This window comes from Silene latifolia, chromosome Y (genome assembly GCF_048544455.1).
Source record: "Silene latifolia isolate original U9 population chromosome Y, ASM4854445v1, whole genome shotgun sequence".
NCBI classification, from domain to species: domain Eukaryota; kingdom Viridiplantae; phylum Streptophyta; class Magnoliopsida; order Caryophyllales; family Caryophyllaceae; genus Silene; species Silene latifolia.
The window spans coordinates 145198315-145225430 of NC_133538.1; the positions used below are offsets into that span (position 1 = coordinate 145198315).

General features: G+C 41.8%; 1 non-coding gene across 1 annotated transcript; it reads right to left on the reverse strand.

The window, feature by feature from the left end:
- Nucleotides 1-17308: 17308 nt before the first annotated feature.
- Nucleotides 17309-17417, reverse strand: LOC141636617 (small nucleolar RNA R71). Its single transcript, XR_012541222.1, has one exon. It is a non-coding gene; the product is annotated as a small nucleolar RNA R71 (small nucleolar RNA).
- Nucleotides 17418-27116: the final 9699 nt, after the last annotated feature.

Consider the following 27116-nt stretch of genomic DNA (forward strand, 5'->3'; position numbering starts at 1 on the left):
GTACTCAAGACTTCCTCTCGAGTCTCGACGATTCTTTCTCAATAAGTTTTGTCTACGGTGAAAAGTCCGCTCCAGCTCAGGATCAGCTGGTACTAATTTTGACCTGTTAGACCTGGGCATAAACAAAACTAAGATAAAAGAAATAAGAACTGTCTCAAGGAATTAGAAATCCCTTGAGACTAAGACAAATTGAAATAACCAAGCAAATAGGCTAATTGCCTCCCCGACAACGGCACCAAAATTTGACACGGCTATCACAACCCTATCAAAAATAAACCAACCGGCTCTAACTAATATAGTAAGGTAAGTCGCGTATCGTACTCAACAGGGAGGCTATTATATCTACTTGTTATTCTAGTCCGTCACGGTAACAAATTGGGGGGTGTTTGAATTGTTTTAACTAAACTACTGAACGAAATGTAAAGCAAAGAGAGCAATAACGATAAAGATAGTAAAATGAAATAAAGGTGTAATCAAATAGAGAGACGAATGCCAGGATGTCGGTTCACCATGATATTACACAATTCTGCTAAAGGTAAGGTCAGTCGATCTGATGTGAGAAAGGTAAAGGAAAGGTCCTTCCGGTCCGCTATCCGCCCTAAAATACTACTAACTTAGCTTCTGCCCTCATTAGTATAGTCTATTTTTCATAATAGGTCTATTCATACCAATCTTCCGATCTAGGTCTGAACTTAACCGGGTTAACTAGTTTAGAAGCGTGCACTCAACTAAACAATTACAATTAAATTGTTATGAATCAATTCTCACAATCAAAGCCGTCTAATCTAATTATAACATTATTGTTTCACTATCATGGCTCCCGTAATCCTAGCACTAAGGGATTTAGCTACGCATATTCGTAATGAAAATAACGACAATTATAATAAAAGACATGGTATTAAGATGAATAAGAAGGAAATTGCATAAAATGATAACAAAACTAATAACAACAGAAATTTAAGAGCAAGAAATTAAATATGCAAGAGGAGAATTAAATTAAATGAAGAGAGTAAAGAGAGATTACAAAGGTTTAGGATCCGGAAATAGAGAACAAAGTAACGTTCAACAAGGGAAGAAAAAGTGTCAGCTTAATAATCCAGGATTAGTGAATAAAAGATAAGATGCTCAAACCTAATTGAATCTCTCTTATTTATTTAAGAGCCACTTTATTAACCTAAAACGTAATTAAGATATTAAGTGTACGCGAGAAAATCTCACGTCAAATAGCGAAATACTCGATTGAGCACTTCCAAACTTCTCGATCGAGCAATCCTCTGACCAAACCTCTCGATCGAGTAAAACATCTACTCGACTAAGAACCACAAAAAGGCCACCTCTCGATCGAGAACAGCAGGGTCTCGATCGAGGTCTTCTCACCATCCATATCTACTCGATCGAACAGATAAGTCACCAAAAGCCTTCGATCGAGTCTAACACCACTGAACCAACTTCTTGCTCATTGATTTGGCTCCCGAGATGAATTCATGCTTCCCGAGGCAAAGGCAATCTTGCTCCAGTTCTTCCATCTCCGTAAATGCAAGCTAAGGGACAATAAAGAGGCTTAATTCCGTCTTCTTTGGTACATTCCTGCAATAAAAGGCAAACAAACTAAAGTAGGTGATTCGGGGGACATTTGTAGCATAACACTACGTAAATTACATAGAAATACGTGCAATAAAGGCTCAAAAAGACTGTATGAAATACACGTATCAATGCATAAAGAAGTAGAGATGTACGTGGACGATATGATCATCAAATGTAAGGATAGAAAAGGGCACATCCCTAACCTTCACAAGTTCTTCCTCAGATTGCGCAAGTACAACATGAGGCTCAATCCTCAGAAATGTGCATTCGGAGTAACGTCAGGCAAGCTTCTGGGATACGTTGTCAGCCAGAGGGGGATAGAAATCGATCCATCCAAGATCAAGGCCTTAATCGAGATGCCACAACCCCAAACAGAAAAAGAGGTTAGAGGATTCTTGGGCAAAGTGCAGTACATAAATCGATTCATGTCGAAACTCACTATGATCTGCGAACCTATCTTCAAAACGCTCAAGAAAATGGACCATACCGTGTGGGACGAAGACTGTCAAAAGGCATTTGACAGGATAAAGGAGATATTGGCCAAGCCACCAATGATAATGCCTCCCCAACAAGATCAACCTCTTGGTTTATATCTCACAGTTACCGAAACAGCCATGAGGGCTATGCTCGCACAGACTGTTGGAAAAGAAGAAAGAGCTATCTACTACCTTAGTAAGAAGTTCTTGGAGTATGAAAGTAAGTATACACCTCTGAAGAAGACATGCCTCGCTCTTGTGTGGGCAACAAAGAAGATACGCCATTACATGCTTAGCTACTCGGTCAAAGTGTATTCTAAAATGGATCCAGTCAAATACCTCTTCGAGAAACCCGTCCTCAATGGACACTTGGCAAGATGGACCTTAATGCTCTGAAAGTTCAATCTCAAATACGTACCTTTGAAAGTCCTAAAGGGACGCGCCGTGGCTGAATTCTTCGTAGATAATCCTATCAATGATGCGCAAGCAATAGACATGTGGTCGTTTCCAGTTGAGGATATCTTACAAACCAGTAAGAATTCTTGGGATCTTTACTTTGATGGGGCATCCAATTTGAGAGGATTTGGAATATGAGTGTTGCTCATTTCTCCTGAAGGCGGGCATACACCACTTTCTGTCAAACTCGACTTTGAGGTGACAAATAATGCAGCAGAGTATGAAGCTTGCCTCATTGGTCTACAAGCATCAGTGAGTTAAGGCATCAAGAACCTTCGAGTTCATGGGGACTCATCTTTAATCATTAACCAAATCACTGGATCCTGGGGAATCCGAAGTGAAAGTCTAGCACCCTATCAGGTTAGGATAGGTCAGATTGTTGAATTCTGCGATCAAGTTACTTATTTACAACTGCCTCACGAAGAAAATCAGTTTGCGGACGCTCTTGCAAAACTCGTATCCTTGATTAATATGCCAGACAGCATGGTTGAAATGCCTTTGTGCATTGAACGGCGGTCAGAGCCAGCCTATGTACACTTTCTTACAGATGAATAGGAAAACCCAGGGGAACCTTGGTTCCAGGCCATTCTAAATTCAAGCTTAATGGTGCATACCCACCAGATATGGATAAGAGGGGACAACGCGCCATACGCCTACTTGCCTCTCAATACCTCCTCAACCAGGGAGAGTTATACAAAAGAACACCACTTAGTGTCCTCTTGTGTTGCCTTGATCATTCACAGGCACAGAAAGTAATGGAAGAAGTTCACGATGGAGAATGCGGTCCTCACATGAGTGGACCTATGGTGGCAAAGAAAATTACGCGTCCAGGGTATTACTGGACGATAATGGAGTCAGATTGCATCAAATACGTTAGGCATTGTCATAATTGCCAGATCTTCGGGAATGTGCAATATGTTCCTCCCTCAATGCTATATACTATGACATCTCCTTGGCCATTTTCTTCTTGTGGAATAGACATCATCGGGAAAATCACTCCAGCTAGGACAGGAGGTCATTGTTTCATTTTAGTAGCTATCGACTATTTTACTAAATGGGTCGAAGCAGCATCTTACACTAGCCTTAAAGCCAAACATGTGGCAAAGTTCATACAAACCAATATCATTTGTCGATACGGTTGCCCACATGAAATCATCAGTGACAACGGGTCACATTTTCAAGCCGAAGCTGAACAGTTGCCAGCCAAATATAAGATCAACCATCACCATTCCTCGCCATATAGACCTCAAACTAATGGCGCGGTAGAGGCAGCTAACAAAAATGTCATCACGATCCTCAAGAAAATGATCGACAATTATCGCGATTGGCCTAGCAAAATACCCTTTGCGTTATGGAGATATCGCACGTCGCTTAGGACGCCCACTGGGCTACTCCTTTCTATTTGCCTTACGGCATGGAAGCTGTGCAACCAATAGAGCTAGAGATCCCATCCCTACACATCTTACTCGAAAGTCAAATTCCAAAAGCTGAATGGAATAGGGATAGGTATGATGAACTCGTCCTCTTGGATGAACGGAGAGTACACGCATTACATAATGTGCAGACATATCAGGCACGTATCAAGCGAGCCTTTAATAAACGGGTCAAACCCAGAAATATTAAGGAAGGGGATTTAGTACTCAAGTCAGTCAGAACTCTCTTACCTGTCGATCCATGGGGAAAATTTAAACCCAATTGGGCAGGACCATTTTTGGTCAAGTCCATACTTTCAGGGGGTGCGGTTAATTAAGATCACAGACCTAGACGGGAATGAGTTTTCTGATCTGACTAACCTAGACCAATTGAAACGGTACTACCCTTAGAATAGGATAAAATGCGCCTCGCGTGACACACATGCCGCTCTTGCAACACGAAATAAAAACGGCCCCTGGCCCGCTAAAAAGCTTACGACATTTCGCTCTTGCGTTTTGACATTTTGACATCCTTATATTATCAAATAAATTGAATTGCATTTCCTTAGGAGTAAGTGAAGCACACGCTTATTTTTCTAAGTTCATAAGCTCTTACTTCAGACATTTATTCTTTTACATTTTTTCGAACTACGTACAGGGTTTGATTTTATTTTTCTAATGAATACGTAGGCAATCCTTTACAGGATACAACCCGTCATTTCAAGATGTAAATAGAAGGACATTTGCATGTTGCATTTAAAATTCGACAAGAATAAATAAAGAAAATTTATAAAAAGTTTCTTAACTAATAAATCATTTATTCATTATTCCTTAAATAATAGTAATACACCAAATACATATAAATATAAAATGCTGAAAATTAAAATGCTAGGCTAGGATTCTAAAACCCCCGCCATTTATTACAGCTCAAATAATAAATTATACTATAAAAATGACTAAGGCTACTGTTCCATTTTCCCCTTGCCTTTGTCAAACTTCTTGTCTCGACCACGGGCGGGACGCTCTTATGTTATTTCCGACCTAATCACTAACGGTCGTTCTCGCGGTCTAGATTTCCCATTTCGATCCACCGCCATCTTCTCGGCAAGAGCATTCTTTGGTTTCTTCGACGGATGGACGACCTGATATCCGGCCTCTTCTTCCTCCTCAGTTAAATACTTTTGGTTCTCCTTCACCACTTTGCGGATCTTATAGTCTACGGGTCGTGCTTCCTTATCTTATCATGCTCCTCGGGAGTGCTAGCTTTTACCCATTGCAGATATGAGTCAGATACCCATAACGAGCCAATCGGAACGGGTATGAACCACATATTCCTTTGGGCCCAGCGAATTGCCCACTCTCGACAAGACTCCGAAGTATGCGCCAAGGCAGTTTGAGGGACGGTGTCTAGCTTCAGGATTTTCTATCTTAGGCCCACTTGCCTCATCAATCTCTCTGGAAAAGTATAGACCGTGAATTCCAAGGCAGGAACGTGAATTGACCGTGTCAGATCCAAAGATGATACTCCAGTCACTGATTTAAGATGCCACTATGGCACTATCCACCTAATCAAGGGCCCACCTTCACTCTTCAATTTATTTTCCCAATAATTGCATACTTGAGTGAAGTCCACCATGTATATCCTCATACTCATCGCAATTGATCAGGAGCGATATCTTGTCACGTCAACTGGGGGCTCAATCAACCGCAGCCTTTCCATCAGCCAGATCTGCAAAAAAGGGGACGGGAGTTAATGTCCAAAATTGATCGGAAAAAAAAAAGTACAAACGGCCGAATAAGAAAACGGGTTCTTACCTGTAAAATGATAGGACTCCCAAGATAAGGATGCATGCGGTTCGCCTTCCTATTATCCAATCCTAGAATGGTCTCCCCTAGAACTAAGCACGCTGGGCTCCTGCGCAGTTCCATTTTCTCCACTATGACTAAAAATCGAGGGTCACCCCTCATCTCCTTGTCCACATGCCTTCGCAGGACATAGCAATGAAGAAGGCAAAATCCATAAGCTCTACGCCTCGCCACATAAGATATAGTAGGGTCCTCCCTATTTATGAATGATCGACAAATTCAAACATACGGACACCTTTCCAGGTCACAAAACGGCCTACCTCAGCCTTGGTCAATCCAAGCAAATCCCTAAATTTATTATTATAGCGTTGAGAGCTAGGGGGTATAGCCCTCCAACCGCAGCAATTTCTTCTAGAAAGGGACAAATTTCGCCTCCCGGAAAGGAAAATACATGAAAATTCGGGTCCCAATATTCAAGACAAGCATCCAAAAAGGGGGTAATTACCTTCACTGGTTTTAAACTTATGATTGATCCTAAGTTAAAAGCACCCATGTCGTGTTTCTCCACATTCGTAAATTCATTCATCCACTCTTTAATGCGATTTTCAAAGGCGTCCATATTTTTTGGGAATATTTGAGAAGATATCTGAGGTTTTATGTAATAAACGAAGTCGAGGAAGGGAGAATTGTGAGAATAGAAGCTCAACCGAGGTCTCTATTTACTCTATTATACGTTTCCTAATTTCTGTCGAGAACTGACTAGCTGGAGAGAAGACGCAACAGCAGCTGCGCCTTTTCGAAGGATCGCAGCTCCTGCTGCGCCTCTTCCCTAGGCTCTTTTCCTCATTTGACAGTCGTGAGATCTTTCTTACGTGAATTTCAGCAGCATGACGGCGCAAACCAACAGATGCCAAACCGTCACGCAGGTCGTCATATATACAACCAAAATGCAAAAATATACATCAAAATACGGGATCCTGCCCAAAATGACATCCAAAATGTACAAATGTACAAACACAAGTCAGCAAACTAGTCCTGACGACCCCTCAACTCAGCCACCGTCGCCTCAAGGGCAGCGATCTCAGCATCTCTGGCCTCGAGCTCTCTCAGCAAGTGGGTCATCTCCTCCTGGGACTGTGCCAGGTCACGCTCCCTCTACACAGAAAAATGAGTGATACACCACTTCACTTCACAAAATTGGAGATAATAATAAAGACGGGCACAGAAGGTTCATACATGCCGCTCCGAGCCACCTGTAAGGGCCTCAATGGTTGTAGCTCGCAGCCGGTTGGCCATCCTCCACAGCTCCACATGCCTGGACGGTGCCACATTCATTCAAATACGGAGAAGGTTCAATCAAATGCATTCCTATATAATAAAGCATAAAATACTAAAGACAGCCAAAGTTAGGGGCTTACCCTCCTTACAACATGCTGCCACTCATCCAAGCCAGCGTCAGTCACCGCCTCGCTGATGTGACCATAATTAGAGCATATTTAACCCCCAAATTAGCCTTGTTCCCATGCTTTTTAGTGCATATTTGGGTCATTTATTGTCTTTAGTCCTTTGTTTTGCATATTCTTTGAGGTTTTGTTTCCTTGGTATGAAAGGAGTGCAAACCTTGCATTTTCATGGCAAAATGAAGCTAAATTGATTGAATTCAATGACCAAACATCAAAGATAAGACAAGATTAGAAGGCCTTTGTACATACTATAGTAGATGGGCAATGATGAGAAAAGATCCTTGCATCCCCAAGGAAATCCTCAAGGATTTTATGAAGGGAAAGGAAGAAGCTGTAAGACAATCCGAGCGGATTGCCCACAATCCGCCCGTCCAAGAGGTGCAATCCGAGCGTCTTCCCCAGCTAGATGCCCGTCCAGAAACACCACAATCCGCACGTCCATCCCTCGAATCCGCTCGTCCAAAACTCCCACAATCTGCCCGTCCCGTGCCCCGGACGCTCGGATTGTGTGTCAGTTATTTCATCTTCTACTTGTTTTATGAAGGATGCGCATATTTTTCTATGACCGGCGAAAAGGAGACCGGAGTCTCCCTTGAGACCGGCGATTCCTCAAGGACTTAATCGTCATTTAAGCCTTTAGTAAACCCTAATTTATGTAACTAATCCCCACTATAAATACCCCATTAGGCTAATTAGATTATCATGTTCTTCTTAGCAATCTCTAGTGTAGTTTATATCAATCAGATCTCTCTTTAATCTTGTAATCAACATTTAATCAAGTTTTAATACAAATTTCATTTCCTTAATCACTCTTTGGTTCATCTTTCATTTTGGGTAATTGAAGATTATTTGGGTTATTATTGGGAGATTGACAACTTTCCAATCAATCATCAAGTACTTCTATTATTCTTTGCTTTATTATTGGAATCATTAGTAGGTATAATTCTCATAGTCCCTTTTTAATTATTGTTAATTATCTTCATTTATTCATCATGTTTTACTTTGTTGGTGTGATTGACAACCTTGCTAGCATGTTCAACATGATAATGAGTGAGTAGTTTCCTTGGTTAATGGGTAATTAGGGGAAACCAACATGGGGGATGATTCATGCTTAAATTAATATGTTTTCATAGTTTATTTGCTTGCTTGTTGTGATCTCAACTTATGCACATGTTATGTTTGATGAAATGCGAGTCTATGAATCCTTGCATTTTTTACCCATCACCTATATTTTCAATGAGACTTGTAAGACATAAACCAACTCGAGTCTCATTACACCATGCATATAGTTGAGTAGGGAAGATTAAGTCGACTTGTAGGTGTTGTACAATCTAATCGATTCGGCTCCGGGACCCAAACTTTCCTAGGATTATAAGATATAAACCAACTCGATCCATCACAACAATAATTGCTTGCTTATAATTTGAGAATATGTTTGTATGATCAATTCCCATGAATCCCCTATGACCCCATGACACCCTAGTGCCTTTTATCAATTGTTTACACCCCTTTTTAATCATCTTGCTTGTTTACTTTTATTGCTATTTAGTTTAGTGATCTTCTACTTCAAACCCCAAATTGTGACACCCTTAGACACCACTAGTTGCAATTGAAAATCTCATCTCAATTCCCGTCCCTTGGGATCCGACCTTTACTTGCCTCTTTACTAATTGTAGAGTTGTTTATGGAGTTATAAATTGTGTTTTGGTCTAGGTGCTCCTAACTACAAGTACCGAAAACTAAACCTCCAAGTGAGTTCGACCAAAAATGGCGCCGTTGCCGGGGACGGTGTTAAATTGATTTAGATTTTCTTAAATTGTTATTAGTTGTGTCTTTCTTTGCCTTGGGGAAGTAAAACTCCTCAAGGTTTGTTCTAACTATTTTCAAGTTGTTCGATATTTTGCAACATGGACCTTATAGATTGTTTTGTAGAGGACCACTTAAGTATACCTTTCTTCAAAGATCTCATGCAAGCATTGGAAGCCTTGGAAGCAAGTGAGGCTAAAAATATGTATTGGGAATTGGAGGTAGATCTTTTTGAGGCCGCTCTAGCCGACAAAGAACTTACTCATGAGCAATCCGAATTAGTACATAACATCATTGTGGAAGCATACCAACCTATAGAAAATGAGCAATCCATCCTAGAAGACATCTTACAAGCTCAAGAGCAAGAGGAATTCGTCATGGAATTCGAGTGTGATGAGATCGATGAGAATGAAGAACAAGGTGAATATGCCATGAGAATGGAATGTCTAATGGAAATGGAGCAAATTCTCAATGAACCTTCAAAGGAGGAAAGTGAGGTATAAACCCCTACTTTAAAACCCCTTCCCCCAAATTTGAAATATGCTTACCTTGATGAGTCAAAGACCAAACCCGTAATTGTTAATGATAGACTTGATGAAATTCAATTGGAAAAATTGCTTGATGTATTGAAACAACATGAAAAGGCTATAGGTTATAGTCTAGATGACCTTAAGAGGATAAGTCCGAACTTTTGTATGCATAGAATTCATCTAGAGGAGGACCATAGACCTACCATCGAATCTCAAAGAAGATTAATCCCCCACATGCAAGAAGTTGTCAAGGGAGAGGTTATGAAATTACTTGATACGGGAATCATATATCCCATATCGGACTCTTTGTGGGTTAGCCCCGTTCAAGTGGTACCTAAGAAAGGAGGTACCACGGTGGTGACAAACGAAAAGAATGAGTTATTACCCACAAGGAAGATCATCGGTTGGCGTATGTGCATTGACTATCGAAAATTGAATTCCTCAACAAGAAAAGATCATTTACCCCTACCATTCATTGACCAAATGCTTGTGAGGTTAGCCTCCAACAAATTCTTTTGTTACCTTGACGGGTATTCGGGATTCTTCCAAATCCCTATACACCCGGATGACCAACATAAGACCACCTTCACATGCCCTTATGGTACTTTTGCATATAGGAGGATGCCTTTTGGCTTATGTAATGCCCCCGCCACTTTCCAAAGATGCATGATGAGTGTCTTCTCCGACTACCTAGAGACTATAGTGGAAGTTTTTATGGATGATTTTAGCGTTTATGGAAAGGACTTTGACTCATGTTTGCATAATCTTTCTCTTGTATTGCAAAAATGTGAAGATGTTAGTCTTGTTTTAAATTGGGAAAAGTGTCACTTCATGGTCAATAAAGGAATTGTTTTGGGTCATTTAATCTCGGAAAAGGGCATTGAGGTCGATAAAGCTAAGGTTGAGGTGATAGAGAAACTCCCACCTCTCGTGAATGTTAGAGGGGTGAGAAGTTTTCTCGGTCGCGCGGGTTTCTATCGCCGTTTCATAAAAGATTTTTCAAAAATAGCGAAACCCCTCACTCAACTCTTACTTAAAGATGCCCAATTCCATTTCACTGATGAGTGTATTGAAGCCTTTAATAGAATCAAGGAAGCACTAATATCGGCACCGTTCATTCAACCTCCAAATATGGAACTACCGTTCGAGATTATGTGTGATGCTAGTAACTACGCCGTTGGAGCGGTTCTTGGCCAACGGGTAGGAAGAGATTTTCTTGCCATCTATTATATAAGCAAGACTCTTGATCCCTCCCAAGTGAACTATGATACTACCGAGAAAGAGCTTCTTGCCATTGTTTATGCTTTGGACAAATTTCGTTCCTACTTACTTGGATCCAAGGTTATTGTCTTTTCGGATCACCTTGCTCTCCGACATCTCTTGATAAAGAAGGAGGCCAAACCAAGGTTGTTAAGATGGATTTTGCTTCTTCAAGAATTCGACTTGGAGATAAGAGACAAGAAAGGAGCCGAAAATGTAGTGGCGGATCACTTGTCAAGGATCCGGTTTCATGATGAACAAGGAGAAACACCGATCAATGAGTCATTTCCCGACGATATCTTGATGGACATTCAAACACAACTTGAAAGGCACATCACCCCATGGTTTGCCGATTATGCCAACTATATCGTTGGAAGAGTACTCCCTCCAAATTTGAACTACAACCAAAGGAAGAGGTTCTTATTCGAAGGAAAGAGGTACTTTTGGGATGACCCAAACCTCTACAAAGAGTGTAGTGACGGGATCTACCGGAGGTGCATCCCTCAATGGGAAGTCCAAGGAATCTTGGAAGGATGTCACTCATCACCCGACGGTGGGCACCATGGATAAAGGAGGACCATTGCAAAAATTCTTCAATCGGGCTTCTATTGGCCTACAATGTTCCAAGACACGAGGGAATTCATCATTCATTGTGATGCTTGTCAAAGAATGGGGAATATCTCTTGGAGGAATGAAATTCCACAAAGGGGCATTCTAGAGGTGGAGATCTTCGATGTTTGGGGGATCGACTACCAAGGTCTGTTTGTGACATCCAATGGGAATAGGTATATCCTTGTGGCAGTAGACTACGTCTCAAAGTGGGTGGAGGCAATTGCCACCCCAAATGATGATGCGAAGACGGTCACCAAGCTCTTCAAGAAGATAATCTTTCCGAGATTCGGAGTTCCTAGAGCAATAATAAGTGATGGAGGAACGCATTTCCATGAAAAGAAACTCGCATCCCTCTTGACCAAGTATGGTATTCAACATAGAACCGGCTTGGGATATCATCCTCAAACAAGCGGTCAAGTTGAAGTTTCGAATAGAGAGATCAAGAAAATTCTTGAGAAAGTGGTGAATAAGACCCGAAAAGATTGGAGCACAAAGCTTGATGATGCTCTTTGGGCTTATAGGACGGCCTATAAGACTCCCATAGGAGCCTCCCCTTACAAGCTTGTTTATGGAAAAACATGCCACTTGCTAATCGAATTGGAGTACAAAGCTTTTTGGGCAATCCGAGCCCTTAACCTTGATCTCAAATTAAGTGGTCAAAAGCGGATGATTCAAATTCAAGAGTTGGAAGAATTCCGACTACAATCTTATGAGAATGCCAAGATCTACAAGGAAAGGACAAGATTGCTTCATAACAAGAGGATCAAGCAAAAAGCCTTGCACAAAGGAGATAAAGTCCTTCTATTCAATTCCTGCTATCGACTCTTTCCCGGGAAGTTGAACACTAGATGGATGGGTCCCTATGTGATCACCGAGGTTGGGAAATATGGGGATTTTGAAATCAAGGCGGAAGATGGAAGCAAATTCAAGGTCAATGGTCAAAGATTAAAGCCATATTATGAGGGAGCATTTGTTGGAGAGGTCGAGGTCACCTATCTCGGGCCTCCTCATACTTGAAGGAATCATCAAAGGGAGAGTTTGGTGGAGTCCTCCCTAAACCATCACTTGTAAATATACTTACCCCTATAACTTGTATTTATAATTTTGTTGCATTCCTTTTATCATAAACATAAATTCTTTCAATGAGAGTAAGTGAGGGAGGGTCACTAATGATTTTTGATGAAGGAAGGAACTAATTTTCAAGTTTGGGGAAGCTTTTATCGGAGTTAAGGAAATCAAAGGGAACCCGAGCGTCCAAAAAGAGAATCCGCTCGGTTTGTACAAAGACGATCGTCTTGTTGAGAATACGCTCGTCCGCCAGGATTCCGAGCGTCTGAAGACAGATCCGCTCGTCTTTGTGCCAGTGCATTTGAAGAAAAGTTCTTGTCACAGAATCCGCTCGTCTTTGGGAAAAGACGCTCGTCTTGTTCCAGAAAAGACGCTCGTCTTGTGCTCGATCCACTCGTCTTGGCTGCGTCAAATTTTTGCAAAAATTCGCTGTAAGAGAATCCGAGCATCTTCCCTGGAATCCGCTCGTCCCAGAATGACGGAATCCGAGCGTCTTGTGCCCGAGTCCGCTCGTCTTCCTGCGGTCTTCACTCCCGATTTTTCCCAATTCTAATTCACCCCACCACACAATTTGTGACAAATCACCCTTCCTTCCACTTGTATTATAAAAACCCACCTCCTTATGACTCCAAAGCATATCCCAAACACCTTTTTATTCCACAAAATCAAAAAGCCCCAATTTCTAGGGTTTCAAAAGCAACATTCAATCCACAAAGAGCATCTTCATACTTTAACAAATCAACAAAATCCAACTCAACAATCAAAGAATGGCACCAAAGGGATCTTCCTTTAGGGATAGAAGAAGACCAAGAGTAAGAGGAAACTCTTCTACCTCCCATATCAACACCTTAATGAGGGAGCATGAAGAAATTGTGGATCTTACAAGGCTTGATGACTTCTCAAATGTTGAATTCGTCAATGATGTGAAAAGGCTCGTTTTTCACCGGCTTCTTCATAAGAACATTCTCCCTACTAAGTTTTTATGTCATAGAACTTTAAGGAAGCTTGGGATTTACCATCAAATGGAAGCCCTTTTTGAGTTGTTTGGTCTCTCTACCCTTTTCCACATGCACGAGCAAACTTACCGATCCCTTGTGCTTGAATTTTTAAGCTTCTTGAAAATCACGACCTTGAATAGAACGATATGCCTAGAATTTAGGTTGGAGAGTGTTTCAAGAATGATGAATCTAGTGGAATTTGCTAATGTTCTTGGTCTCGATGTCTCGCCTACCCGGACATTAAAACCAAAGAGATATAGTGTTGCACCCCTATGGAGGGCCATGACCGGCCGAGATTTCATGTACATTAAGGAGTGTCTAGCTTTCCACATTCAAAATCCTATTTTGAGATTTACTTACCGGTTCCTTTCCAGCACCCTCCTTGCTCGCCGAGACCCGGCAATAGTGAACGAACATGACCTTGTGTTCATGGAGTCTTATCTCGATATCCAAGGAAGGGGTGGGTACCACTTTAATGCGCCTCTTGTGTTACTCGAAAAGTGGGCAAAGTTTAGGAACGGTGATGATGATGGGATGAAACACATTGTTAATGGAGGGCTCATTACAAAGATTGCAAAGCATTTCAATCCAAAATTTAATGAGAATAATGAGTACACTCCTCTTACCGGGAATACAAGGATAAATGAGGACCTTCTTCTTGTGAATCATCATTGGATAACCCTTGAGGGGGTTGATAAAAGAGTCAAGTGGATAACAAAAGGAAGTGATCCAATCTACATACCAATGACCGGACTACCAAGAATCTCACCAATAAGGGGACCTTTATCACCAATCCCATCCTACCTCATCCCTCCAAACCCAACCCAAGCAAGGCAAGCACCGCCACTTCCAAATCCCCAACAACAACAAAAAGAGCAACAACCACAAGATGAGAAAATCAATGTACCTCCCTACCCTTTTCCATATCAACCGTACAACCACCCTAACCCCTTTATCCTCCCCCGTGATGACTTTGTAACGGGAATTCTTCTAGATTTGAACTTCCGACAATATGAAGCTACCGTGGACAATTATTATGCACTCTACCCTCAATACCACGATATGATTCAAAGGGGGAAGATTAGTGAGGAGGGTGCATTTCCTTCTTGGGCACAAATGGATATACTCTTCCCCAATTCGGAGAGGGCAAATGAAGGGGCAAACGGGCGACAAGAGGAAGGGAGTGACAAATCTTGCGGTAGGGACACGGTGGAGCTTGGTAGCGAAGAGGATGAGTTCATGGACCCTAATACAAGTTATGCATCCAAGGAAATATGGGATAGTGATCTAGAGGGAGATGACGGCGATCTCTAGAGGATCTCTTCATAGCTAGATGGAGCGGGCGTGAGGCACCCATCTCAAGCTTAAGTGAAGTTTCCTCATCTCTTCTCTTTATTTTCAAATTTCATGAAAGAAGTTTATGTTTTGTTAACTTGTACAATATTTGACTTTGTCTTTGGTTGGAGAGTCCTAGCAACATGAGGTTAACACCTCGGCCACATTGAGGTGTTCTTTTATTGTTCCCGTTTGAAAAATCCAAAATGACAATTTAGTCTCATGCATTGCATCTTGTGTGCATGAACTACCCCATAATTTAAGACATTAGAAATAATGTCTATCTCGGTTTGGGGAAGTACATGCATACGCAACGGTAGGTAATCTAAATTACGCTCTCCGTTATAAACAAAAACCCATGCATCATGTAGTGTAGATTAATATAGCTTGCATTTAGTATAGAATTCATGCATCATGCTTGCATAATTTCCTATCATTTTGGCCATTGAGGACAATGCCTATATTAGTATGGGGATGGGAAATTCTAACTTAACTTTTATTCAAAAACCCAAAAAAATCTTTCCGAGACATTGAGGATATTGAAGACTACATGGTATGATCTTTCCAATCTCCTTTTTCCTCTTTATGTTAATGACTATGAGGCTTTATTTTGATTGATGTGGTATAACAATGTGAATTTAGGAGTTGTATTTAGATTATATGGCATATTAGTTGGTAGAATTGATACGTGCATATTCTATACACTTTATCTGTGGCTTTAGCATGTATTTCTATGCATAATTGGTAGCTTAAGGCTGCTATTTCTCTCGAAACGGTTTACTTTGCATTTTCTATGATTTATTGTAGGAATGCGCGGAAGTGGGCTAAATCAAGCCAAATTCGTCCTCCGGAAGCAAGTTCAAGGAAGCCAAGAAGAAGGAGAGTCGCATTTACTCACCTTGGGATGCGTGCAAGGAGTGAAGAGTTGATTGGAAACAACAAGGAGCCACTGCTCAGCATTTTCAGTCGATCGACAATGCTTTTGGTCGATCGACCACCGGAGCTCGGCCAGAAGCTCTTGTTCGCATACTCGATCGATCGACCACTCGGCTGTCGATCGACCCGATTTCGAATCGATAGATATTTCTCCGTGTTAGACTTTCAAAAGCCCAACTTGTAATTAACTTTGGGTATCTTTTTATCGAGTAGAACGGGAACTTTTAGGTTATGCTTTCATTCGGAAAAAATTAGTTTTCAGATCTAGTGGAGACGGAAACCTTGGATTCGAATGCTTTGTTCTTGATATTCAATTAGTAAGCTTTTATGCAATTCTTCCTCTTTCTTATTTTTTCCTTGTTATTTTGATTCTTGTTTCATCAATTAATTTCAGCAATTGAATTTCTCCCCTTTGTTCTAGTTAGATTCCATCATGTTGAATTTGTTCTTATTTATTAATTTCGCAATTAGTGTAGTTATGATTATGTGTAGGTAATTCCTTTGATTGGGAATAAGTGAGCCATGGTGTGAAATTAGGATTGTTGTGTAGCATGAGTTCTTCCGTATTGGTCTTATTATCTTTTGATAGATCCCTTTGCTAGATTGAAAGATTGGTAATTTGATTTATCGTTAGATTTAGAATTTCTCTTGAGTGAAAGCTTTGATAAATTCTAGGGAATTATTAGACCGTGAGGTTATTTGAGCTTTGATCGAAAGACTAGCTTATTTTCCCTGAGACCGTATTATGAGACCTCTGCTTTGCTTGTGATTTGTTATTTGCCATGGTGAACCGAAATTCCCGATCCTCTTTTTATCTTGTTAAGAATATTCATTTTAGCAATTAGCCAGTTAATCAATCAATTTCAAAACCCCCAATTAATTGTTACTTTGTAGACTGAAAAATAGCAAACAAAATCAACCTTGTCTCCCTGTGGTTCGACCCTTACTATCACTAGCTATAGTTTTAGTTTGGAATTATAAATTTAATTTTGGTACTAAACGACGGTATCAAATTTTGGCGCCGTTGCCGGGGAGACGGTGTAATTCTGTTTGCTTTATTTTAGTTTATTTTTCTTGTCTCAAGGAACTTTTGTTCCTTGAGGCCGTTGCTAACCTTTGCTTCTAGTTTTGCTTTTGCACAGTTAGAAGACAGGTTTTTGAGAGGAAGACTTGAGTACTCTCACTTTGGAAGTTATGGCTACGATATACGATAATTTTCAGCCAAAGGAGCACCATCTTCCAAAGGGGCGCCAGTTACCTACCCCTACTACCGGTAAATTCGAGTTTCGTTCCTCTTATATTGATTTAGTGGAACGGAATCAGTTTGCGGGTCTGCCAGATGAAGACCCCTTGAAACATATGGAAATTTTCACGGACTATTGCTGTTCAATACCTATACCGGAGGGGGTAACTCAAGATGAAGTAAAGGGGTTTATGTTCTTATACTCCTTGAAGGATTCGGCGCAAGATTGGTACCGCTACCTCGATAGAGTAGCATTTGAGTCACCGATTGGACATCTTTAGCACTAGCCTTCTACAAGAAGTACTTCCCGCTTTCAAAGACTGATGCCTTGAAGGGTAAAATCACGAGTTTTCAGCAAGGAGCCGACGAAGATTTTTGTGAAGCATGGGGACGTTTCAAACGTTTGGTCCGAGCTGTCCCTCATCATGGTTTCCAGCAATGGTATCTTTGCAACCTATTTTACAATGCTTTATATGATGATTACAAGGTCATTTTGGATGCAATTTTGCTAATGGTAGGTTCCAAAATAATACCGGTCAAAGTAAAGGTTGGAACACCATTGAGGAGATGGCGGTCCATAAAGGCGAGTTTGGAAGTTCACGTGGAAAGTCACGAAGGCAAAGTGAAGAAATGACTGTTGTGACACTTATGACTTCCATTTCTACCCGTCTCGAGAAGCTCGAGACTTCTGAAGCTCCCAAGGAGAATGTCGAAATTCCTGTTCAAAACTCAGATGAGATCGAGAAGTTAAGAGAGATGGTCCAACTCCTTTTAGTTCAAGTGGCGAATATGGAAGCAGCCGGGATTGAGTCCTCACGGAATTTTGTGAAACAATTGGAGAATATGGAGGCTAAGCAAGCCGCTAATTCTTCAAACAAATGTGAAGGGCCGATTGAGACGATCAATGCCATCAATCTCAGAAGTGGCCTTTCTTATGAAAGTCCCGACAAGCCAAAGGAAGACTCGGGAAATGATGAAGAAGCTCGTTTGAATTCTGATGCAAAAACGAGTCTGAATGCCAGTACCGTTGGTCGATCGACTGAATTGTCAGACAAAATAGTTTCTGGTCAGAAACTATTCACACCTAGCACATCCAGTCGATCGACCAACATCCTCGGTCGATCGACTGAGATACCTGATGACGTTAATCCTGGACAGGAACTGTTCACGCCCAGCTTACTTGGTCGATCGACCACCCCTACCAGTCGATCGACTGGATCTCCAGAGCGGGATGCAAATCCGTCGACTAGTTTGCATGATTCGTCACTCATTGATGATTTGACGGGGGTTTTAAACCTACGGAAGCCGAAGGTTACTGATCCTACGGCCAGTGTTGCAGTCCCGTATCCGGAGCGTTTGAAGGCTACCAAGCTGGAGCGTAAGTTTGGTAAGTTTCTGGAGATGGTCCATAATCTCGAGGTAACGGTTCCTTTCACTGATTTAATTACCCAGGTACCCTCTTACGCTAAATTTATGAAAGATATTTTGAATCGTGAGAGAAATTTTCGTGATGATGGTAATGTTGCGTTTGTGGAGGAATGTAATGCTCATTCACAAGTTAATGTGCCACCTAAATTAAAGGACCCGGGTAGTTTTTCAATTCCTTACACTATAGGTAACCACGTAATTGGAAAGGCCCTCTGTGACTTAGGGGCCAGTGTTAGTGTCATGCCATATTCTGTTTGCGAAAGGTTAAACATTGGTAGACTTAAGGTGACCGATATTACCGTTCAAATGGCAAATAGATCGACTCAGAGACCTATAGGTGTTCTAGAGGATGTACCCGTTCGAGTGGGTAAGTTTTTTATTCCTGTCGATTTCGTTGTTTTGGACATTGCAGAGGATAGTCAGATACCTATTATTTTAGGCAGACCGTTCTTACATACAGCTGGGGCTGTGATAGATGTCAAACGCGGAACCATCACCTTAGAGGTAGGGGATGACACCATTGAGTTCAGTCTTGCTCACAAGGCAACTAAACCTGCTGATGAGGATACGTGTTATTCCATTGATATTGTAGACAGGGTTGTTACTTGTAATTGGAGGGAATCCTTAGCCAAGGATCCCTTAGCTGATCTAACCCATTTAGATGAGTGTGCGGGTAATCTGATGGAGAATCTTTGAGGAGCCATACGCTTTGGTTGCCTCAATGGAGAGCTACGAGCTCAATGAAGAAGAAGATGAGATGCTTTTAAGCCTGGCCAACGATAACTTGGTGAACACTTGCTACACCATCGAAGCTGATTCTGTCTATGCTGTAGAGGTAAAGGTACCGGAGCGTAAGCCACTTCCTCCTAATCTTAAGTATGTTTTTCTAGATGATACGGAGCAGTACCCAGCTATTGTTAGCTCTAAGCTCAATGATGACCAGCTGTCTGCTTTGATGTGTGTACTTAAGAAAAACAGGAAGGCTTTGGGTTACTCTCTGGATGACATTAAGGGCATCAGCCCCGATGTTTGTATGCATAGGATAGAGCTGGAAGAGGGCCACAAGCCTTACAGACAGGGTCAACGCAAGTTGAACCCGAAGATGCAGGAAGTTGTTATGGCTGAGGTGATGAAACTACTTGATGCAGGTATTATTTATATAGTTGGCAACTCCAAGTGGGTTAGCCCAGTTCAGGTGGTCCCGAAGAAAGGATGGACTACCGTGGTTAAAAATGATAAAAATGAATTAATACCAACTCGAGTAGTGACAGGGTGGCGGATGTGCATTGATTATAGACAGTTGAATGCCGCCACCAAGGAAGACCATTTCCCCCTCCCTTTTGTTGACCAAATGACTGAAAGACTTGCTTCTAACAAATTTTTCTGTTTTCTAGACGGGTATTCAGGGTTCTTTCAGATCCCTATTCATCTGGACGATCAGAGTAAGACTACTTTTACCTGTCCACAGGGTGTTTTTGCATATCGTAGAATGCCTTTCGATTGTGTAACGCCCCTGCTACCTTTCAGAGGTGCATGATGGGGATTTTTTCTGATTATATAGAAAATATTATGGAGGTATTCATGGATGATTTCTCAGTTTATGGTAATGACTTTGATCGTTGTTTAGCTAACCTTGATAAAGTCATGCAGTGTTGTATAGATGTTAATCTTGTTTTAAACAGGGAAAAGTGTCAGTTTATGGTCAATGAGGGAGTTGTGTTAGGGCATCTGATTTCTGATAAAGGTATACATGTTGACAAAGCAAAGGTGCAGGTGATTGAGCAATTACCTCCTCCCGTGAATGTTAAAGGAGTGAGGAGTTTCCTTGGTCACGCTGGTTTCTATCGGCGTTTCATTAAGGATTTTTCAAAAATTGCTAAACCACTTACACAATTGCTCCTTAAGGATGTTGTCTTTGAATTTACTGATGAGTGCCATGTCGCTTTTCACAGGTTAAAGGAGGCCCTAGTTTCTGCGCTAATCATTCAGCCGCCTGACTGGGACCTCCCATTTGAGATCATGTGTGATGCCAGCGATTATGCGATCGGTGCAGTCCTGGGACAGCTAAAGAATAAAGCTTTGAATGCCATATACTATGCGAGCCGAACTCTGGATGAGGCTCAAGTCAACTATTTTACCACTGAGAAAGAGTTTCTAGCTGTTGTTTTTGCCTTAGACAAATTTCGATCTTATTTGTTAGGTTCTAAGGTTATTGTTTATACTGATCATGCAGCGTTGAAGACTCTCTTTATTAAGAAAGATGCGAAGCCGAGGCTTTTAAGGTGGATACTCCTTTTGCAGGAGTTTGATTTGGAGATCAGAGATAAGAAAGGAGCAGAGAATGTGGTAGCTGACCACCTATCTCGTCTGCAGCTGACAGAAAGGGAGGATTTGTTGCCTATTAATGATTCTTTTCCGATGAGAGTCATTAGCTATTACTACTTCAGGGTCTTATCCACCTCCGTGGTTTCTTGATTTTGCTAATTTTTTGTGACGGGTAGGATACCACCCGAGCTTTCATGGCGACGAAGAAGCGGTTTGCCTATGATGCTAGACAATATTTTTGGGATGATCCTTATGTTTTCAAGGAATGCGCAGACGGTCTCATCCGGATATGCTTACCTCAGTGGGAGGTGAAGGATATCCTAGAGGCTTGCCACTCTTCTGCTTATGGTGGTCATCACGGTCCGTCCAGGACCGTAGCTAAGGTACTCCAATCTGGTTTCTATTGGCCTACTTTACATGCAGATTATCGCGAGTTTTGTTCTTTGAGTGCGATGCTTGTCAAAGATCGGGGAATATTTCCAAGAGACATGAGATGCCACAGGTAGGCATTCTTGAGGTTGAGATTTTCGATGTCTGGGGCATTGATTATCAAGGACCCTGTCCGAGCAGTCAAGGTAATAAATATATCCTTGTAGCTGTAGATTATGTATCCAAATGGGTGGAAGCTATTGCTACTCCCCATTGCGATGCTAAGGCCGTGATTAAATTGTTTAAAAAGATTATTTTCCCTCGTTTTGGTGTCCCTCGGGTTGTCATTAGCGATGGGGGAATGCATTTTAAAGAGAAACAACTTAGTGCTTTATTGACTAAATTCGGTGTCCAACATCGTAGAGGTTTGGGGTACCATCCCCAAACTAGTGGTCGAGTTGAGGTTTCTAACGAGAGAATTGAAAGAAGTCTTAGCTAAAGTTGTTTCTAAATCACGGAAAGATTGGAGTCTTAAGTTAGACGATGTCTTATGGGCTTATAGAACTGCGTTTAAAACGCCAATCGGGATGTCACCATACCGATTGATTTATGGTAAGACATGTCATTTACCTGTCGAGTTAGAGCGTAAGTCTTGGTGGGCTATTTGTGATTTGAATTTGGATCCTAACCTCTCTCGTGAGAAACGCATGACACAGCTGAATGAGCTAGAGGAATTTAGGTGGCTTGGCCTATGACAATGCAAGGATCTACAAGGAGAAATCAAAGCGCGGCACGACAAGAGAATCATCAAGCGCGAGTTCCATATTGGCGATAAGGTACTTCTTTTTAACGCTCGTATCCGTTTATTTCTGGTAAGTGAAATCCAGGTGGATCGGCCCCTATACGGTCCTTTGTCACAAAGTTCGGATCAGTTGAATTGGAGACCTCTGCTGGAGAAAGGTTCAAGGTAAATGGCCAATATGTGAAGCACTATCATGGATCAGATGCATATGTTGGGAAGGTCGAGGTTTTGTACTTCGATCCGCTATCAGATGATGAAAAGTGAGGTAACAAGGTCGTGCGGGACCTCTTAAACCAGCGCTAACTGGGAGGCAACCCAGGTTGTAATTTTTTGTAACTTAGGAACTTTATTTTGTCATTTCAATTAATTTGCACTTTGAGTTTTTGTTTTACTTGTTTGTTGTTTTCTTTAATCCCCTTTAATTGGCAATTTCTTGGTTTGGGGAAAATTGTACGCCTTTGATAATTTTGCAGAATTTATTTTATGCAAAGTGCGTAAGTGGTCTCTTGGATTTTTGCGAGAGAAAGACAGGAAGTTATGATGGCAAAATGAATTTTGACGAATTTAAGTCCATTTGCCAGTTCAAATAGTCGATCGACTAGGAGGTTCAGTCGATCGACTGAAGCGAGGAGAACAGAGGCTACTGTGTATAGGGAAGTGGTCGATCGACTGGGTAAAATAGTCAATCGACCACCAAGGAGAGTCCGAAGCTCTTGTGCGGGGTAATCCGGTCGATCGACCGAGTAAAGTGGTCGATCGACCACTTCGCTGAGTTCAGAATGAAGCTAATAAGGAAGTCTTCATCCCTTACTCTTTTATTCTTTCATTTTCCAAAAAATCAGAAAAGGCCAAACCCTATTTCCTCTCCCTTTTCGCGTTTTCAATCGCAAATCCGTCTCACTCTCTTCCTTTCTTGCTTTAATCTTCAAGGAAATCATCAAGGTATGTTTCTAATCTTATCTTTATGCCTTTTATTCGAGTTTTGCTGAAGTTCCATGCGAAATTTTCGAGTAATGTGCCCTTGAGACGAAAAATCGATTTGGGGAAATCGATTCTAGGGTTTGATTTCTTGTAATCTTTGTACTTTAATCGCTTAGTCTACTCTTTCCCCCTTGTTTTTCAACGCAAATAAGCAGTTAGGACGTGTTTTAAGCCGTTTCCCCCAATTTATTCGAAACCCTAATTCGCTTCCAGGTTTAATCTTGATTCGGGTTTCCAGATATTGACATTGCTAAGGGGTTTTTCGTTGCTTATGGGCTGTTTTGCAGGTAACAACAATGACAAAGGGAAAAGAGCCAATGCAAGAGGGACAATCGAGCCAAAGGCCAGCTAAGCGGCAACGAGGACCGCCCCTGATGATAGAATCCACTACAGATAGTCTACTTGACTATCCGCAGGTTATCTTTGATAAACCTATTCAGCGCGCTAAATTTTCCTTCTTTGTTTCGAGTGTAAAGGTCACAGCTACCCGGTTTCTCCACAAAGACACTTTGGAGAAACTAGGTCACATTCTAGTCGGTCGTGTCCCCGCTAAATGGGACGGGTATGACGGAGTTTAGTGGACATGGCTGAGTTCACGTACTATGTTATGACCCTTGAATTCTTTTCCTCTTACGCTTTTGACTCCAAAGCCTTTGAGGCTGATGCGACCAAACCCTGCATTTCCTTTCGACTTAATAATGTCAATTATTCTCTGACACTTGCTGATTTTGCGGTTTTTTTCGGGTCTTTACTTCGAGGCGGAACCTCGGACCCCTCCGACACTCACCGGGCCATGTGGTCTTGTATCGGTGACACTTACGGGTCGAGGAGGACGGGCACTTCCGTCCACTTGCCCCCTCTTCGTTATTTTCTACGGCTAATGGGTAATACCATTTTTGGCCGTAAAGAGTCTAATAATGTGAATAATATTGAGCTGTCGATTTTGGCGGGCTATCTGAACGTTGAGCGTCGGAGAGCCCGCATCTATAACATTGCCTACTTGACCGCCGCTCACTTTCGGGATCTGTAAGTGAGGGCACCTTGACCACCATTGCCTGTGGCGGATTGGTGACACGTATCGCCAACCGCCTTGTTTTACTTTTCCCTCGACAGGAGGACCCCATCGACCCTGAGCTGCGTTTCATGGACCTCCGTTACGCGAGGGGTGTCTATTGGGTCGATAGACAGATGCGGTGGAAGATTGACTCTTTCATCTGTGACCGCATCCCTGTCACTGGCTACCCTCCTGTCCTGCCCCTTACCACTGTTGAGGGGGCAGCTCGGCCGCCCCTGCCTAGTTACAGGCTTCCTCTGGTGGCGGCCACACCTGCTGCTAGCACTTCGAGGAGAGCTCGTGCCTCCTCTTCACAGGCACCCTCTACCTCCACTACCACTCCCACTGCTGGCACCTCCACTTTTCGACCACCTACTCCTTTGGTTGTCCCTCCGGTCATGGACCAGAGGGCAATGTCACGTGTTTTGGGTGACTTGTGCAGGAGTTTCAACGAGCACAGGTTGGACACGGCCATCGCCCTGTACCCGGTCTACGATGAGTTGGCTCGAGGGGGATGCTTCCCCAGGGTGACTGGGCTCACCCTTCTTACTTTGTCCCCCCAGCAGGCGGTTACCCTCAGCCTGCTAGGAGACCCCCTCCCACTACTACTGCTGGTGCCTCCGGTTCCAGGAGGGCCACTCCCGCTGCTGCTGCGGAGGAGGAGGAGAGCGACTCGGGGTCCGGAGAGGACAGTGACTCTGACTACGAGGGTGGAGATTAGATGCTGGTGACCTCCCCGTTTTCGGCTGGTTTGGGGAGGTCGGATTTTGTGAGTTATTTTCCTTTCCCTTTTCGCTTGCTTTTACTTTTTATGTTTTTATTCTCCCATTTTTCTGCTGGTGATTTGCTGTTGAGCACAATGGGGACATTGTGCGTTTTGGTTTGGGGAGGGTATTTGCATATGCCTTTTGTTTTGCATCTGCATTTGTTTTTTATTGCATTCCAGTCACATGTTTAGTGCATTTCTGTTTGCATTTGTTTTTATTTTCACCATTCAAAAAAAAACAAAGAAAAAATTGAAAAAATTCATAAAAACCAAAAATATCACGTTTACTTTTGCATATAGTTGAGTCGGATTGGAGTTATTAATGATGATTTTGCTCTATTAGTCAAATATGCCATTCCTTGCCTTTTCATAGCTGCTTAGCAAGAATTAAAAGTGATCTCTCAAATTTTGTTATGGAATCCATTTCGGGCAATTAGACTTGACTCATTACTTTTGGCAAACTACTTATACCTTCTGAGATATAGAGCCTATAACTGGTGACATTTATGACCGGTTAATTTAGGATTGAGAGTAGTTACTCCCTTCATTTCATGTTTTGCACGTGTATGAGTTTTGATTGCTTATTGCCTATACGCATTGGGTTGTGGTCGGTATTGCATGTTTAGAGAGCTATTGCATCCTCCCCTTTCTCTTTTTGCCCCATTAACTCCACTATAAGCCAAAATTGCCAGTTGCCCTCAACTACATCCCATACTTAGCCTACCATTGTGCCAAGCTAGGAAGTAGTAGAGGAAATTATTGTTTTAAGCTGTTTTGGTTCGCTCTTGTAATGTTGGAGCGGGTATTTTTGAGGAGTGAAGGAATTAATTCGGCTGAAAACAGGAAGAAAGGAAAAATTGAGAAAAATGAAAAAAAAAAAAGATGAGTTGTTTACCTGGGCAGAATGCTTTGGTGTGTGCAGGGTGGTCGATCGACTGCCATCATTGGTCGATCGACCACCAGTTCAGATTTTATGCAAAAAAAAAAAAAAAAAAAGAAAAAAAGAAAAAAAAAAGTCTTGAAAATAATAAGAACTCGGTTGAAATAAGAACACGCCTCATGTGCTTACCTCATGATTTGGAGGCGTTTGTTTGCGTTTTGTGTTGCCTAGTCAATAAAGGCATGGCCTTTTTGTTGAGTTGGAAGAACGGGATTCGGTTTCTGATGGTTCGTTAGGTACTAGCTTGGCTCTTACCTTCACTTTCCCATAATTGTTTTGCCCCTTCTTTCCCACTTAGCCTCACATATCCAAATTTTGCAATAGTTCGGCATGTGATAGTCCTTGACGGTGGTTATGCGTATGTACGGTAAATAGAATCATTATTCATGCTAGTCAAGCATACATGTTTTGTCGGTCGCAGTCTAGGTGAGAGACTATACTTTTATTCCCTCTCTTTTACATATTATCTTACCATTTGCTTTGCTAAGAAAAGAGTGATCCGGGAGAGTCCGATTGTATGAGTCTTGCAAGGTCGAACGCCCGACTTAATTCTATGATATGCATAAATTTGTTCACTTGATTTAAGCTTTGCAGTGGGTGACTTTGGGCATTAAATGGTTTGGCATTGACTTGTAGTTAGCTCTGAAATGTACTCCGTTCCATTTAGTTTTTTTTATATACGGGTCATAGTGCTTGCTTGGGGACAAGCAAGGTTTGGTTTGGGGAGATTTGATACGTGCATATTCTATACACTTTATCTTTGGCTTTAGCATGTATTTCTATGCATAATTGGTAGCTTAAGGCTGCTATTTCTCTCGAAACGGTTTACTTTGCATTTTCTATGATTTATTGTAGGAATGCACGGAAGTGGGCTAAATCAAGCCAAATTCGTCCTCCGGAATCAAGTTCAAGGAAGCCAAGAAGAAGGAGAGTCGCATTTACTCACCTTGGGATGCGTGCAAGGAGTGAAGAGTTGATTGGAAGCAACAAGGAGCCATTGCTCAAGCATTTTCGGATCGATCGACAATGCTTTTGGTCGATCGACCATCGAGAGCTCAGGAAGCTCTTTTCGCATACTCGTCGATCGACCACTCGCGGCTGTCGATCGACACGATTTCGAATCGATAGTTATTTCTCCGTGTTAGACTTTCAAAAGCCCAACTTGTAATTAACTTTGGGTATCTTTTTATCAGTAGAACGCAGGAACTTTTAGGTTATGCTTTCATTCTAGAAAAAACTTAGTTTTCAGATCTAGCTGGAGACGGAAACCTTGGATTCGAATGCTTTGTTCTTGATATTCAATTAGTAAGCTTTTATGCAATTCTTCCTCTTTCTTATTTTTTCTTTGTTATTTTGATTCTTGTTTCATCAATTAATTTCAGCAATTGAATTTCTCCCCTTTGTTCTAGTTAGATTCCATCATGTTGAATTTGTTCTTATTTATTAATTTCGCAATTAGTGTAGTT